Below are 17,826 nucleotides of genomic sequence, written 5' to 3'. Positions count from 1 at the left end.
TTGAAAAAATTGTTAAACACCGGCATAAAATATATATTCATTTTATATATTATTTTTAAGTTAAACGATATATAAAAATTTTATATAAAGAAATTTCACGTCAATTAAAATTATATTTAGCTATTTTATTTATTATCATATATATCCGATTCATTTTAAAAACATCTTTTCAAAATAAATCGCTAAAAATGTTAAAATAATAAGACCGTTGAAAAAATGCAGGAGGCGCGTGAAAGACGTACATTCCTAACGCGATGTGGCATACTTCATATTCAATCTGGGCCGGCTCACCGACACAAACAGTTGTCAACAATAATGTTACTATGTTTTCACCAAAATAAGATGTTAATATCAGCTTCTACACTTTATAGCAGTGTCCCGGGAAATAATTACATTGGTGATGTGGTGGCGCCCATAGACACTTTCTTCAAACCCAAATATCAAAATTAAAATGTGTTGTGGGTAGGTATTCCTTAGGCCATCAGTAACTTACACAACTTTTTCATTTAAAATAATAGATTTAATTAAGTTTTAATTTTTTTTCTAAATTTGTATGTTATTTATTAATTTTTATTAAGTATCTAAAATTTTATATTTTTAATTGAGTTTGCATTGTTTACTTTTTTATTAATTGGGTGAGTAACTGTTATTTTATTATGTAATTCTTTTTTTATCAGATTTTGTGATTAATATAAAATATTAGATAATGCAAGTCACCTATTAAGAGTAATATTATTTTATATTAATTATAAAATCTCATATCTTTTAAGATGTATAGCAAAAAAAAAGGTAAAATGACCGAACAAGATAGATAAAATAACAAAACATTATCCAATTAAAAAGTGAAAAAACTTAATTAAAATTTTTAAAAATATCAATTATCAAATATATATTTATAAAATATCTAACAAAAACTCAATTATGGTAAACAAACTAAAACTAATAAAAGCTTATTTAAAAATAAATAAATTTATAACGAAGTTAAACCTTAATTAAAACAAAACAGTATTAAATTAAGTGGGTTTGTAATTTGATTTCTGTTATGTCATTAATATTAGTTGTTATTCATAGAATAATTAATGTCATCTATTATTAATTATTGGGTTAAATATGTTTTTAGTCCCTTAACTTTCAATGAATCTTAGATTAGTCTATTTCGAAACTTTGAACCAATATAATTTTTCATCTTTCAAAATACAAAATTTAGTCATTTTAATCAAATTTTATTAAATTTATTTGACATTTCAAGTACGTTTCATAATAGTATTTGACTTAACATTAAAGTTAAAATATATCAAACATTATAAACAACTCAAATATAATCTTGAAATATATACAAAACATCAAATAAACCTAATAAAATTTGATTAAAATGACTAAATTCATATATTTTGAAAAATGAAGAACTAATTGGTTAAAAGTTTCGAAATAGACTAATTCCAAAATTCACGAACAAAAATATATTCATATCAAACTTTTCCACTATAACTTATTGGAATTTCAGTTAATTATAGATTGTATTATAATTCATTTAATATTTTTTAAGAGAAATTCAGCCTCCCAAAGTATCCTCTAAAACTTTCAAGGTGTCTTTTCTTCTGGAAAAGAGTGATTTCCATTTTAAGATTGTGGGATTGAACCTTGAAGTCACCTCTTCAAGAAAAGCAACTTTAAAAAGTCACATGGTTTTTAGGTTAAGTTTGTTGAGAGACATTAACAAAAAATTATTCAGTAGGACTGTTGAAGCTTGAAATTAAGTGAATTAGTTTCCAAGCTAGTGAGTGTGCACACCAAGTGAAGCCTGCATCAACCAAATTGAAGTTTAAAATTATGAGTTCTGTACCAAACACTCAGACTGATGCCTACAATTCTTTGGTTCAACTTCCATAGTCATAATAGCACAATGGCCTTGCAATATATATATATATATATATATATATATATATATATATATATATATATATATATATATATATATATATATATATATATATATATATATATATATATATATATATATATATATATATATATATATACCAACAAAATGAAATTTACCCTTTGAGTGTGTATATTACAATAAGTTCATTAATATTATAGTTTTCTTTTCTGGTAAGTTCACTTAATCAGTTAGTTTTCACCAAATTATAAGAGGATAATGGCGTGGGTTGAGGTGTCCACTTCCAAACCTTGATTCATGATAGAGTACTGAAGTGAAGTAAGTAAGAAATAATGTAAGATTTTTTCCATTTCTTAAAACATACGTGTTAAAAAATAGTTTTTTTTAATATTTTTCGTCCTTTTTCTAAGATATTCGCTCTATAATTACGTGTTAATCATTTTAAAAATAATTTTAGATTATATGACAAAAATGAGTTTAAGAATGCTTTTCCAATATTTAGCATATTTTTCAACTAGTGTCACTCGATCATCATGATAAATAAGTCATGTATGATACACTAGATAATCATAATATGAAAACTAACATTAGTGCCTCGTATAGAGAATTTTACAGTTTTAAAAATACTAAAATATTGAATTAGAATTAATTTTATTGTATTATTTTTTTTATTTTTTAAATGCATTGTTTGACAGGACAATTCAAATTTGTAAGACCGAATATATTAAGTAAAGATCTTCACGAGTAGTTATTCTCATGTGCCCTGACCTTCTATTTCACACTTTATGTTGAGATGTCGTATGCCTTCGTCTCCTTAAGACTATAAGGAGGTGTGTCACAGAAAACACTCTAACACTCAAGTCAACCAAGTGCGTCAGATGATAACAAATGTTGTAATAATGGAATGTAATTAATTTACCTAATGTATTGTGTTATTTATATTGTGTTTATGGGCTTTCACATGGATGAGTCTGGTCCACGTACTTAATCACCTTGATTAACTTGCCTAATACTCTAATGTGTTTTAGCCATTTATCTACTTAATCACAATCATCCTTGTTGTTGTCTTGACCGACATTTTGTTGTGTTGTTCGAGTGCACTTAGGTCGAGATCATCTCGGACCAAGTGATGTTCTCAAGTACATATAATACACTAGCCCCCAAGCTCGACAAGTTATGTGTTCAAGTCTTCAAACTACCACTACGATGTTGGTATTAGTTTGGCCGATATGTGCAAATAAAATTTGTATTTCTTTGGTCGTCTCACCCTATAGGTATAATAGCCCCCAAACCTTGAGAAGCGCCAAAGAGGCTTGATTGATAGGTGCCAGGTAGTCAGAGATCATGTGACATTGGGAAATTCAATAATTGTGACCCTTAACCGTCATAATTTTGCTATAAATATGGGATGCATTTGTCTCGTTTGAGCACTTTGCTCTCCAATCCTTCCTTCTGTTGCCGAAATCTTTCAAAGAATTTCTAGTCTCTTATGCCAAGTAGTATTAGGTATGTTTTCTAGTGGTTCGAACATGTCTTATTCAGATCATTGTAGGGGTTAAGTAATGACGAACCTATCTAAGTCTTCCTATGGTGCCTCATCCTCTAGGACTCGCATGTCATTATAGAAACCTGAGAAGAACTAGTAGTCGAGATGGCATAATCAAATTTTTCGAGAAGAGGGGTATGATTGGGTATACCCTCAGGTGAAACTATATTTTTCTAAGTTTAGGTGGTCATCTATCCTTAAGTGGTGGCTGAATAGCAGATACATTTATGATGGAGCTGAGGTAGAAGATATCGTCTTGTTCGAGAGGGTCTGAGCCACAAACAATGTTTGTCAAGGCCAAGAAGGCTATGACCGAGATTTTTTGTACATGTATATGGCTTTCTTCACTCAATTGCATATTCAACTTCTATTTGAGGAGTTTACCATGGGTGTGTTACATCTTTTAAATGTTGCCCCCATCCAAACTTCATCTAAATAGCTGGGGATGTCTCCAAGTGTTTCAGTTAATGTCTAAAGCCTTAAAATTGGAGCCTACACAATGTTTTCTTCATTTTTATAGTATTCGCCCTAGGTCGGCTGTTAGCTTGCTTTCTTTAGTAAGTCAAGCTAAGACATGTTTGCTTAGCTTAGCTCTTTTTTATAATCCTTTAAGAAAAGTTTTCAAGTTACACTTTGTTATTACAACATCACACCACCAAAGGTAAGAAAAATCCATTCACTTTCCAAAAAATTTAACTCGTACAACTTAATGTCAAATTCAGTTATTTATGATAGAAAAAATATTTTTTAACATTTACAATTTGCTAGTTAGTAGTTAATAAAATGTAAACTTTTATATTTATAAAAATAATATTGAAAGGTGTACCACGCCTAGCCGACTTAGCCTGATCATAGCCGTCTACATAGCTCCCAAAGACGCAAATAATCACCATGTATGAACCAGTAATAGTATTCGGCCTAAGCCGCTAAAGGGTAACCAGCCTAAGCCACTAACTTAGGATAACTAAGCAAGAACTTGACAAATTCAGAGCATTACCAGCAAGGCCCCTAAGGGCCCACGATAATCGAACTAAGGGGCCTGGCCTAAGACCCAGGCCCACCTACGGCCCAAACAGGGGCCCAGCCCATGACGTGGCTAGACATAATTAATAATCTATAAATATGTGTGCACCCCAGCAATTAAAGGTACGCATTCATTACTCCCTTAATTACGATATTTGACTTTCTGAGAATTTTGGCTGACTTGAGCGTCAAAGTCTCTTCCACAGGTAACCCCTCTCGGGTCCAAACCGGTCCAAACCGAGATATCCACAGATGACATATGGCAGCTAGGAGGAAGCCTACTGAGGAGATTGCAGATTGAGGTAAGGTAACACTTGTGTCTGATATATCTTATTTGTTCTCCGTAGGAACAATTGGCGCCCACCGTGGGGCACGAGATAACACTTTACGGACCAACCCACATTCTCTCGAAGATGGTTTCAACCCGCAGCAGAGCAGGACTTAACAAGCAAGCTGAAGCAGGTCCTGCAGCACCTGCTAATATCACCCCGGACTTGGCCGCTATCCTAGACGGTCAAGCCAAGATGCAACAGGAGCTAGCTAATTTGAAGAAACGCAGTGTTGATGAGATGGAGGCACTACGACAGGAGAACTCACGCCTAAGGCGAAAGATTGAGGCCGATCCCGCTCAAAAGGGAAAGTGATGAGTGTGTATTTTTGCCGTCATTCACTGTTTAATTCTGGGTATTTAATTGAATTTATATGCTTAAAGAGTGATTTAATTGATAATTCTGATAATTAGGATATTTGAACTTGTGCAATAAAAATGTGCTAAAAAGTGATTTTTAGTTGCATAAATTATTTCTTGGATAATTTAACGTTTGTTGATGCAGCTGAAGTTAAGATTAAGCTCATTCAAGGTGGGAAAATAGATTGATTGAAGTTACAAACCACCTTTAAAAGGCTGAAATTAGCAAGTTCTAGAAAATTCACTTTTGTACCCCATACATTACTTACACACTCCTCCTACAAGTGGACCACAAAAACCTGTTTTGCATCCCTAATATGTCTATTTACACCCCTCCTACCACTTAAACCCAACTCACTTAGATCATGCCATGTGGCAATCCCCAACTTTTAAATCTGTCCAACCACATGTTGACATGTATCATAATCCTCCACTCACCAAATTGACCAATCAGATCTTGCCACGTCACCATCTTCCAAAATGAAACCCTAACCCTAATTTTCACCATGACCACCCTCCACGGCAGCTGCCGCCGCCTTCGGCCACCACAGTTCCACCATCTTCCTTCTCGTCGGTGAAGCTTCGCACCTGCACCGTTCACGAACCTGCACCATCTTCATCATCTTCACCGTGCCGTCCACCATGGAAGTGCGCCTGTAGGGGTGGCAAAACGGGCTGGGCCCAACGGGCCAGCCCGTCAGCCCGTGTTAAAAGGAATGGGCTGGGTTGAAGATTTCAACCCGTCAGCCCGTTCTAGCCCGTCCCGTCCAGCCCGTCAACTTGACGGGCCAAAGTACGGGCCAACCCGTCCTGCCCCGTTGGCCCGTTTTAAAAAAATAAAATAAAATAAAAATAATTAAAAAGATTAATTTTATAGATTATATATTTTAAATGTATAAATATATAATAGTATTGTAATTTAAATCATTAACACCTACAAATTAAGTTTGAATTATTAGTTATAATTGAATAATTTAATATGTAAATTTAATAATTATTTTAACTTATCTAATTAAAAACATTAACTAATCAATTAAAAGTTAAAATAATATTTTATTTGATTAAATATGACTTTAATAATAATTTATATGTATATATAAACAAATTTAAAAAATAAAACAAATTAAAAAATTTGAAAACTAATTAAAAAAAAAAAACTAGACGGGCCAGCCCGGCCCGACCCGTTAGCTCGTCCTATACAGGATGGGTTGTGACTATTGGCCCATTTCTGTTTGACGGGCCAGCCCGTCCCGGCCCGTTTTTTGATGGGCTACATACGGGCCGGGCCAAAACGGGCCAGGCTGGCCCGTTTGCCACCCCTATGCGCCTGGAACGTGCAGCACCGTGACAGGCACCAACCTTCTGCACCACCGCGTCGAACCACCATCTCTGCAGCCGTGCTTGAAGACGAAGGCACTTGCATAACGAAACAGCCACCACGCACAACGCCACCATAGAAGCTCGTTTCACCTCGCACCAGATCCGCAACCATCATCTTCTCCGCGCAGCCGTGAGTGAGAACGAGCCTTAGAATAGTAGCAGAAGCCATAACCACCGTGAACGAAGCACCTGAACGAGCCTGCAACACAGCGTCAACAACAGCGCGCCACCTTCGCCGGAAAACACATCGCAAACCACCGCGCCGTCAGCCACGTAGCAGCCATCGCGAGTTGGAGAAGAGTGAAACCCTAATTGTGGAGAGAGAAAGCGCTCTGCCACGTGTCAGCTTCTCATTTTGGTCAAAGTAGCATTCAAATTTTGGTCAATATTGTAAAATTGGTCAAACAAGAGGGGCAAAATTGGAAATTGGACAGAAATTAAGTTGTTAAAATATTTTAGCAACCAAACAGATAAAGTCCAAGACCAATTGAAGCCTATATAAAGAGGCCAAGGGAGAAGCAGAAAGAAGGAACAAGCTGGGGACTTCGGAGTTTTGGAACCCTTAGGGGCGCCTAATTTTGTTTCCTTTCTCTCTCTTTTCTTCTCTCCATTCTTCTATTTTTATTTTGCATTCATGGAGTTCTAAACTTCTTGGGTTGATTCCAATGTAATTTCTTAATTGGATTCTGAGGTTAGATATGAAAGGCTAAGGAAACATCCGATGCCGCAGGGTCCCCAGCTTTCCAGCCCACCGATGAAGAAAGCGAGTACAATCCTACCCCGCACACCTTCACCACCACTCAACAAACTCCCATCCTCTCAACCCATCATATACACTTCCATCCCACCCTTTCAGGAAACACTGCAGCTCCTACCCCAGTCGCCACCTTACCCTCCACCCATATCCCACCCTATAACATGCCTTCCACCCTACCCACCACCCACATCCCACCCTATAACATGCCTCCCACCCTCCCTACCACCCATACCCCCCTCACAACTTTACTTCAACTTTTCCCACCCTCGTTCACCATCCCATCCCCCCTCACCCGCTTCCATCCAGACAACCTAGACGCCGTTATCCTTTTACGGATTTCATCGCCAATACCCCCTGCCTAGTGAGAACCTTTCACACTGGAACGCTACACAGGTGAGACCGACCCAGACGAACACCTCAAGGTCTATATCACCCACGTCGCCCTCTACACTTGCCACGACGTTGTTTTCTGCAAGACCTTTCCTACCACCCTTAAAGGCCCTACCCTCGAATGGTTTACCACCCTTCCGCCATACTCCATCGACTGCTTCGACACCCTCTCCCACATGTTTACCACTCACTTCGCCGATAGCCGCCCACATCAAACTACAACAATCTCACTTCTCGGCATCAGACAAGAACAAGACGAGACACTTTGTGCTTTCATTGACCGTTTTAGTAAGGCTACCCTTCGCACACCACACCTCAATCAGGAAATGATACTTCAGTGCATGACACTCACTCTTAAACCCGGCCCCTTCGCCAACAACGTCTACCTCCACCCACCCGCCTCCATGAGTTGAAACTCCGCGTCGCCGACTACGTCCGCATGGAGGAGATGAAAACTCTCCATACAAAATTCTGCAATGACTATACACCCTCTACAGCAAACCCCCCTACACAACCTTCCTGGCCTGACCCGAGACCCCGACAACCCCGCTTTACCAAATATGCACCCCTAAACGTTCCTCGATCCCGTCTCCTTGTCGAAGACCTACAGGTGTTAAGACTTTGGCAAGTGTACCAAGTCGCGCAAGTAGTAACCGGTAAGACCGGGATATCGTTTCCCAAGAGACTCGTGTATACTAATTAATTGCGTAATTAGTGACTAATTTAAACTAATGAATAAATCCATATTTTGAGTTTCAATGTATGAAATTAAATTTTGCATAAATAATTAAAATTGAAATTTGGAAGTTAAAGGCACTTAGTGAATGGAAAATATTAGAAATGATATGACTTGATATTGTCGGGGTTAGAATTCACCAACTATGCTCTCATGCAACTACAATTTAACATCCTCTTCATTAATATGCTAATGCCAACCCACAATATTACTCAAACCCTAATTCCTTAATAGATTGAGCCTAAATTTCCTTATTAAAAGTCAATTCCTTGAACTCTTAATAAGCAAATTTGCTTTATGCACAAAGGTTTAAGACAACCAATGGGTCAAGCCCCATTCCTAGGTACAAGCTCCATTGAGTTTTCTTATTCCAAATCTAGGTTTCAAATGATATTTCCACACCCAATGAACCAAAAATCATGCAATAGATGGCTAAATCAATGCAAGCTTTAAGTGAAGAAATAAGAAGACTAGCAATTAATGAAAGAGTCATATATATAATCAAAACATTTGCATTTACACAAGAGTTTCGTGGCTACATCTAACCCCAACAAAAATGGGTTTAGCTCTCCATTGCCATGGAGAGCTCAAGCTTAAAAATGGAAGAAAAGGAAGAGAAAGAGATACAAAGAGGAAGATGGAGTTGTTCCCACGAGCCCTAACACTCTTCCAAGCTCTCCAAATGTGTTCTTCGTGCCTTCAAAATGCCAAAGATCCCTTTCCCCTCGCGAAAAGAGAAGAAAAAGAACCAACTTGCCACATCAGCGAACATTGGCACCTGGCGGAAGGGTCTCACCGCCAATCGCTACCCAAAAAAGTAGTGGCAAATCTTCCCGCTACCGTCCAGCGGTGACCAAGTGCCGCCAAGCGGTGACCAACAGTGGCGCCTGGTTGGCGCTTATCTAGCGCCTGGCGATGGCGGCCTGTTGCGCCTGACGCTGTCTTTGTGTCGCCGGGCGCTTGCTGTTGATATTTTTGCTCTTCTCCTTGCTATTACGGGTCACTCATTTGTCTGGACTTTTGGAGCAAAGCTTTCAATCTACAAGAAGGACACAAAAAATGGGGATTAATGGTATATTTAGATCAATGTAACCCACAATGTATTTATTTACAAAAGTAAGGTAAAATTGAGGATTAAGTAGGTCAAAAGCTTTGGAAGAGATGATTTTGCTAATGAAATATAGCTTGGATAATGGTAAAAATTAACATTATCAACTCCCCCAAACTTAAAACCTTGCTTGTCCTCAAGCAAAAGGTAACTTGGCCTAGATGAACAACACAATTGCAATGATCTAGCAAATCAAGAAAACAATGTCAATTGTGCTTGCTCTTATTTGAAAGATTGTGTAGCACATGTGTTTCATTAGCAAGGCAAACTAAAGCTATGGTGTTCACAAAAAAAAAAATTCACAAGTGCATGCAAGAGTTTATAAGGGATCAACAATCATGGCAAAATGTTTCCTTGATCAATGGGAACCACTTCTCACAAGAACAGGTGTTTCACTCAAGCCCACTAGTGTTTGGATATAAACAACATTCTCTCTATCATCACAATGTCACACAATTTAACTTTGCTTTTTGTTCAAAATGGCTAAAACTTTCACAAGCATGCTATCATCACAAGGTCTTTTATGGCTTGTGTCATGGCTAGGCTAAGAAGGAAATTTGGTTTTTCAGGATAACAAAAGTACCTTGAGCTAAGAGAGCAACTAATCAAATCATGAAAGTATTTTTCTCCCTTCTCTATTGAACCAATGAAACCAATTCCCAACTTGCTTGCACCAATTTTCTTTTCTTTTCTTTTTTTTTGAATTGAACCAAAAACTTTACAAATTTTCCCATGCTCCCTTGTATTAGCAATAATTCCCCCAAACTTGAACCATACTCATGACTAACAATCATTTGCTCTCTCAAGCTCAAAGTAAGGTAGTCAATATCTTCACTATGCTCAAGGTTCAAGGAATGACACATATTATCTTTAAGGCTCAAAGAAGACTTAAAGGATTTGCACAAGAAATCAACTTAAAAAGGATTGGCTCAATTATGTAACAAGAAAAAGAAAGATGGCCTTGATCACTTGTAGCATGCAAGTAAATGAATAGCAAATGAACTCAAGCAAAGTCAATTATGAGTCCACAGTGATAGCATTCACACAAATCAACTCTGGGGCACAACCTCTCACAGGGTATTTGGGTTCCACAATTGTCAACATATGCCAAAATCATTAATCACAATTAAAATCAAGCATCACTATATCAAAATGAGAACAACCACAAGCTCATGCTCACAAGCCAATTCAACATCATTTCATAACAAGCACAAAAGATGATCATGAAAAGTACTAATTCAATGTAAAAGATTAGTTCACCACAACCAAGTTACAAAGTTCTACACTAAGCTACAAAGTTAAATACTATCAAAAGAAAGTTAAAAAAAAAATGAAATCTAAAAGCATAAATTAAATCAGGACTATCAACAAAACAAGTCCTGCAAAAAGTGAATCACTCTCTCCAAGTGCTCAGGCGTCATCCTCGCCCTCTTCGTCTAGATCCTCCTCCTCATCATCACCAGCAGCTGAGGCTCCACCTCCCCCAGTAGTAGTGGCCTGGGCCCCAGGCCAAGTAATAGTGGAAGCAAAATCCTCAACTATTGGGGTGTGCAGCTCGGGAATCATTAGGGAGATGCCCCTAAGCATGTCTGCATTGGCCATCCCCAGCCGGTATAAGGCTTGCATCTGGGGTTCCAGGAGCTGAAGGTTATCGAGCTTGGCCTCCAAAGCCTGCAACCGCATGTCAATGGTAGGAGTTGCCTCGGGCTCGGGCTCTGGCTCAGCCTCTGGCTGTGGTTGATGGCGCCTCTTGGGTTTGGGAGCAACTGAGCAGAACCTCTGAAAATATGAAAAGTCCAGGTCTTACGTTGCTTTCTCCAACGGGGGTACAGAAATGTCCACCCCTGCCAGGCTGCAAAGATGGGTGATGAGAGAGGGATGGCCAAGAGCGGCCTTGCCAGCGGTGTTGGCACACCGGTGGATCTCATTGGCAATAAATTGCCCTACATCCATCACCCGACCTGTCAGGATGGTGTATAGAATGGTGGCGCGTCCCTCCGTAAGATCAAACACATGGGAGCATGGGGAGATGTTGGCGTGCACAAATGCTGACCAGAAGTGGGCCAAGGGGTGACGAGAACCTCTCTGAATCGTGCCCCTGTGAAATCCTTCACCCGCCAAGCAGAGTGCTTGGATCAGCTCTCCAGGCGCCACGCCCTCATCATCCAACACTGAAAACTGGCACTCCACATCATCAGCCAGCTGGGTGCCCAAGAATTCATTGATCGTGTCTGCATCAAAGGGCACCCTTTTCCCCCGCACATAGCTGAGAAAGGTGGGAGCTGCTGAGGTGGTAATCTTGGCATTAGCATAAAATTCTTTCACCAAGGTTACACTAAAAGTGCTAGGATAGCTACCCAGCCTTTCCCAGCCACGCCTGATCAACTCCAGTTAAAATTCGTTGACCTCCCCGGGCTTGAGAATCACTTTCCTCTCTGCGACCAACTTTTGTTGCATGACCACTTGGAAGCGGTCCTCATTATCCTTTGTGAGGAAGTAGTGAGAGTAAATTCTCTCCTTTCGCTTTTTCCCTTTTGAAGGGTTGCCAACGATGGTCTTCATTCTTTTGGGATTTGAGGAGGATGCCATCTGCAAAATAAACATTGGTACAAAGAGGCAATTTAAAGTTAGCATTGGAGTGAGAGATTCAATCAAAAAGAGAGTTAATTGCATCTAAAGACTAAACTAGAACAACAAAATGTGAAGTCATTCAGATGCAAAAACCATTGTAGCATTGGTGCCGCACAACCCAAGCTACAATCACAAGAAAAGCAAAGAAAGAGGCAAAAACATGGCCCACCGCCTGGCCCCTCCAAAACAGCCGCTAGGCGCCAGCTCGAACTAGCGAGCTCTGCAGGGCACCACCGCCTGGCGGTAAGACAGGCCAAAATTGCCACCGCCAGGCGGCACAAAACAGGACAACTAAGGATTGTGGTCTACGAGCACAAAACAACATGGGATTAACACAAAGACACCCCAAAAACAGCAAACACGAGTTTATCATCATAAAAAGCAACAGAAACAACATGTATATGAAAGCAACGTAAACCCTAAGCTAGTGAATCAACAATGGAGTAACAAAACAAGAATCAAAAATGCAAAAACGAGGAGAGCACAAGAAAGATGTTTTACTTGAGTGGAATGCTTGAGTGAGTGCTGGAAGAAGTGAGATTGGATGAGACGTGAAGTGTGGGTTGGTGCGTGGAAAGGGACAGAGTCGCGATCGCCTGGCGAGAGTGTGGCTGGAAGTGTAGTGGGAGTGAGATTAGGGCACGAGAATGGGTTCAATTGGGGGTTAGGATTTGTGAATTTAAGAGAGGATTGGGGGTTGAAGTTAGGGATTGGAGAATAGAGTGGTAGGGTTTGGTAAGTGTGAGAATGGGGAAGACAACGACGCCAGGCGAGAGAGAACTTAGGGTAAGTGAATGGGCCAGCTCGAAAACACACTTAAAAGGGTCCAGTAGTGCTGACGCAGTGGTACCGCCTGGCGGTAGGTCACGACCCGCCAGGCGGCGTGTCAGAAAAATGCCTCTGCACCAGTTTTTCTGGTGTGGCGCCTGGCGGGCGCTAGGGAGCAGCCATGCAGCTAGCTTCTGGAGTGCTTCCAAGGGTCAATTTTTCAGATAGCGCATAGCGGTTCACTCCCTCCCGCCAGGCGGTTAAGCTGCAGGGTTGGATTTTTTTGTATTTTTGGGTTATGGTTGGGTTGGCTTTGACTCTATTGTGCTCCCACCAACCTTTCACTCTTGCACACATACTTTTTCAAGTTTTTCAACTTCAAACCAAGCATTCACACTCAAGCAAAACATTCAATTCATAAAACACATGCACAACTTAACTTAAGATATGAATTTACTACACAAGCTATGCTACTACTATTCTCACAAACAACCAATTTTACACTACCACATTCTATGATGCACAAAGGCTAAACTCAATTCAAAATGCTACAACTAGCACATGCTAACACCATCCTAAAACTAAACATGCTTAACAACATTCTAGGCTATGCTTCCACAAATTCACAAATGCATGCAACAAAATTAGCACAAAGTTCAAACATCAAATCAAACACAACAATCTATGCTAACACATTTCACACATGCATAAAAACACAAAACTATATTAAAAACGAAAATTAAAAGCTAAAATGAGTTTAGAGCACTGGGTTGCCTCCCAGGAAGCGCTTGTTTAACGTCACGAGCCTAACGGATAAAGCGCTTAAGCTTGGTTGGTGCTTTTGGTGTGCTCCTTCCTAACCTCACACCTATACAACTTCAATTGATCACTAGTCACCAATTTAGTCCTTCTAGAATAAGGAGCTTCAATTTCAATTCTTCCATCAACTTTGATGTCTCTAATAACCCATAGCCTTGCCCATTTTGATTTTAATCTTCTAGGAGAAATCTTAAAATGTTCCTTTCTCATCACAATTGGTTGGTCAGGTCTAAGTCCATTAGTCCACGTCAAAGAGTGGTGGTGAACTAGAACATCATCTTTTTCTTCCCTCTCTTCATTCACTTTTGCGGAGAAACAATTTGAGCACTTTCCAAGAAACTTAGAAGCTTGCCACGGTCTACTAGTCACAGATAAGATTTCATTGATGGCCTTAAGACTAGTTTCTTCATCAGTTGATTCTTGTACAGCTTCAAAAACGTTGAAATTCACTTCCTCATCTTGGTCCTTCAATTTCAGCGTTCCCTCATCCACATTGATGACAACCTTGGCTGTCTTCATGAATGGCCTCCCAAGAATGAGTGGTACCCCTTCATCTTTCTCCATTTCCATCACCACAAAATCAACCGGGAACTTGATCTTATCTATCTGCACCACCACATCTTCCACCACGCCATAAGGGTATTTGATGGAGCTATCTGCTAGTTGCAAGGTCATTCTTGTTGGCTTGGCTTTGAGACCACCAATCTTTCTAAGCATAGATAGGGGCATCAAATTAATGCTAGCCCCTAAGTCAACAAGAGCTTTCCCCATATCTTGATTTCCAATGGTGCAGGGGATGGTGAAGCTACCCGGATCCTTGAATTTTGGAGAAAGATTTTTCTGAATAATGGCACTACAATTCCCTTGCACTTCAATGGTTTCCTCTTTTATGTATTTCTTCTTTTTGCTAAGGAACTCCTTCATGAACTTTGAATAAGAGGGTATTTGTTGCAGTGCTTCAGAAAACTGGATCTTGATCTCAAGTTGTTTGAATATGTCTTTGAACCGAGCTAATTGTCTCTCTTTCTCTTTTCTTGAAGGATTTTGAGGATAGGGAAGGGGTTTCACAACAACTTTCTCTTTTTGTCTTTTCTCTTTATCCTTCTCTTCACTTTTATTCTTTTCTTCTTCCACAACACTCTCTTCATCAACTTCTTCCTCTTGAATCTTTTCTTCCCTCCTTCTCTTTTCTCTAGCCTCCACCTTTTCTTTACAACCTAGTCCAACCTCCTTTCCGCTTCTAGTGAAGATGGCCTTACATTGCTCTTTGGGGTTGGCTTCGATGTTGGAAGAAAAAGAACTTCCTCGTTGATCAGCCAATTGCTTGGCTAATTGCCCTACTTACACCTCCAAGTATTTTATTGATGCATCAGTGTTCTTTTGATTTTGAATTGACATTTGCAAGAACTGTTGCATCATGTCCTCAAGCTTTGAGGTTCTGTCAGTTAGAGAGGGATGTTGGTAAGTTTGTTGATGTAGGGGCCTATTGGAAGGTCCTGCTTGGCCCATGTTTTGGTGAGGTTTCCATCCTTGATTATAGTTCCCTGCTCGGCCTTAATTGCCCATATAACTAACTTCCTCTTGAGACGTGCTTGGCATAGCACATTGCCCATTGGTATGGTTTCCTCCACATAACTCACAACTTTGCACTTGTTGGAGTTGAGCTATAGAGGCATTTTGAACCTCTTGAGGAAGTTGTGACAATTTCTTCATCAGGGTCTCCAACTTCTGAGTCATAATCTTGTTTTGAGCCAATAGAGCATCTTGAGATTGAAGCTCTAGAATACCCTTCTTTTGAGAATGGGCTCTTTCAGTATAAGCTTCATTATCATTAGCTGCCATGTTCTCTATTAACTCATACGCTTCCTCTAGCGTCTTCCACTTGATACTCCCACCGGCCGAGGCATCCAACATAAGCTTTGACTGGAATTTAAGCCCTGCCAAGAAAAGAGTGAGCTGTGTAGGTTCATCAAACCCATGAATGGGAGTCTTTCTGAGCAGTCCCTTGAACCTGTCCCATGCTTGCCCCAAGGACTCATCCACGTCTTGCTGGAAAGTAGAGATTTCTTGTTTGCCTTTGTTGATCTTGGATTGAGGGAAATACTTGCTCAAGAATTTGGCAACCACATCCTCCAAGCTAGTGAGACTGTTTTCAGGGAAGGAATTTAGCCAGACTTTGGCATTTCCTGCCAGAGAGAAAGGGAATAGACTCAGTCGAATGGCTTCATCAGGCACTTGATGGATTTTCACTGTATTGCATATCTCTAAGAAGGTGGCCAAATGCGTATATGGATTCTCATGAGCCAATCCATTAAACTGATTACTTTGCACCAAGTGGATTAGAGCTGGCTTCATCTCCATATTAGTAGCATTCACCGTTGGTCGAGTAATACTGTTGAAATTAATGGTCCCTGTGAACGCAGCATAATCTTCCAGAGTGCGTCTTGCACGACCTCTACCATCACCATTAGGGTTTTCGGCCATTTCTTCTTCAGGAAAAGAATTGAGATTCTGAGAAGTAGACAAAAAAGTGTCTTAAGCAGAAGAGTGATGGGCGACTTGTTGTGCTTGAGCCCGCCTTCTCCTTGTGGCACTATTGTTTTTGCGGGCGGTTTTCTCTATTTCAGTATCGGCAAGGAGTGATTCTGAAGATGCAGTCCTCCTTGTACGGACCCTACCCTGCATAAACTATAAAGCAACAACAAAAGCAACCTCGAACTACAAGTTAGCCCAAAATTAATGTGCGTATATAAGTAAACAAAAACAGTAAATATGAACAAAAGAATTTAGTCTAAATAAGTCAAAAATCACACAAAAGTCTAGTATTAGACACGGGTCCTCGGCAACGACGCCAAAAACTTGTTAAGACTTTGGCAAGTGTACCAAGTCGCGCAAGTAGTAACCTGTAAGATCGGGATATCGTTTCCCAAGAGACTCGTGTATACTAATTAATTGCGTAATTAGTGACTAATTTAAACTAATGAATAAATCCATATTTTGACTTTCAATGTATGAAATTAAACTTTGCATAAATAATTAAAATTGAACTTTGGAAGTTAAAGGCACTTAGTGAATGAAAAAGATTAGAAATGATACGACTTGATATTGCCGGGGTTAGAATTCACCAACTATGCTCTCATGCAACTACAATTTAACATCCTCTTCATTAATATGCTAATGCCAACCCACAATATTACTCAAACCCTAATTCTTTAATCGATTGAGCCTAAATTTCCTTATTAAAAGTCAATTCCTTGAACTCTTAATAAGGAAATTTGCTTTATGCACAAAGGTTTAAGACAACCAATGGGTCAAGCCCCATTCCTAGGTACAAGCTCCATTGAGTTTTCTTATTCCAAATCTAGGTTTCAAAAGATATTTCCACACCCAATGAACCAAAAATCATGCAATAGATGGCTAAATCAACGCAAGCTTTAAGTGAAGAAATAAGAAGACTAGCAATTAATGAAAGAGTCATATATATAATCAAAACATTTGCATTTACACAAGAGTTTCGTGGCTACATCTAACCCCAACAAAAATGGGTTTAGCTCTCCATTGCCATGGAGAGCTCAAGCTTAAAAATGGAAGAAAAGGAAGAGAAAGAGATACAAAGAGGAAGATGGAGTTGTTCCCACGAGCCCTAGCACTCCTCCAAGCTCTCCAAATGTGTTCTTCGTGCCTCCAAAATGCCAAAGATCCCTTTCCCCTCGCGAAAAGAGAAGAAAAAGAGCCAACTTGCCACATCAGCGAACACTGGCGCCTGGCGGAAGGGTCTCACCGCCAGGCGCTACCCAAAAAAGTAGTGGCAAATCTTCCCGCTACCGCCCAGCGGTGACCAAGTGCCGCTAGGCGATGGCGGCCTGTTGCGCCTGGCGCTGTCTCTGTGTCGCCGGGCGCTTCTTGTTGATATTTTTGCTCTTCTCCTTGCTATTCCGGGTCACTCATTTGTCTGGACTTTTGGAGCAATGCTTTCAATCTACAAAAAGGACACAAAAAATGGGGATTAGTGGTATATTTAGATCAATGTAACCCACAATGTATTTATTTACAAAAGTAAGGTAAAATTGAGGATTAAGT

Source organism: Vigna unguiculata, chromosome 1, assembly GCF_004118075.2.
Source record: "Vigna unguiculata cultivar IT97K-499-35 chromosome 1, ASM411807v1, whole genome shotgun sequence".
NCBI lineage: Eukaryota > Viridiplantae > Streptophyta > Magnoliopsida > Fabales > Fabaceae > Vigna > Vigna unguiculata.
Note: the sequence above shows the minus strand (reverse complement) of the source record.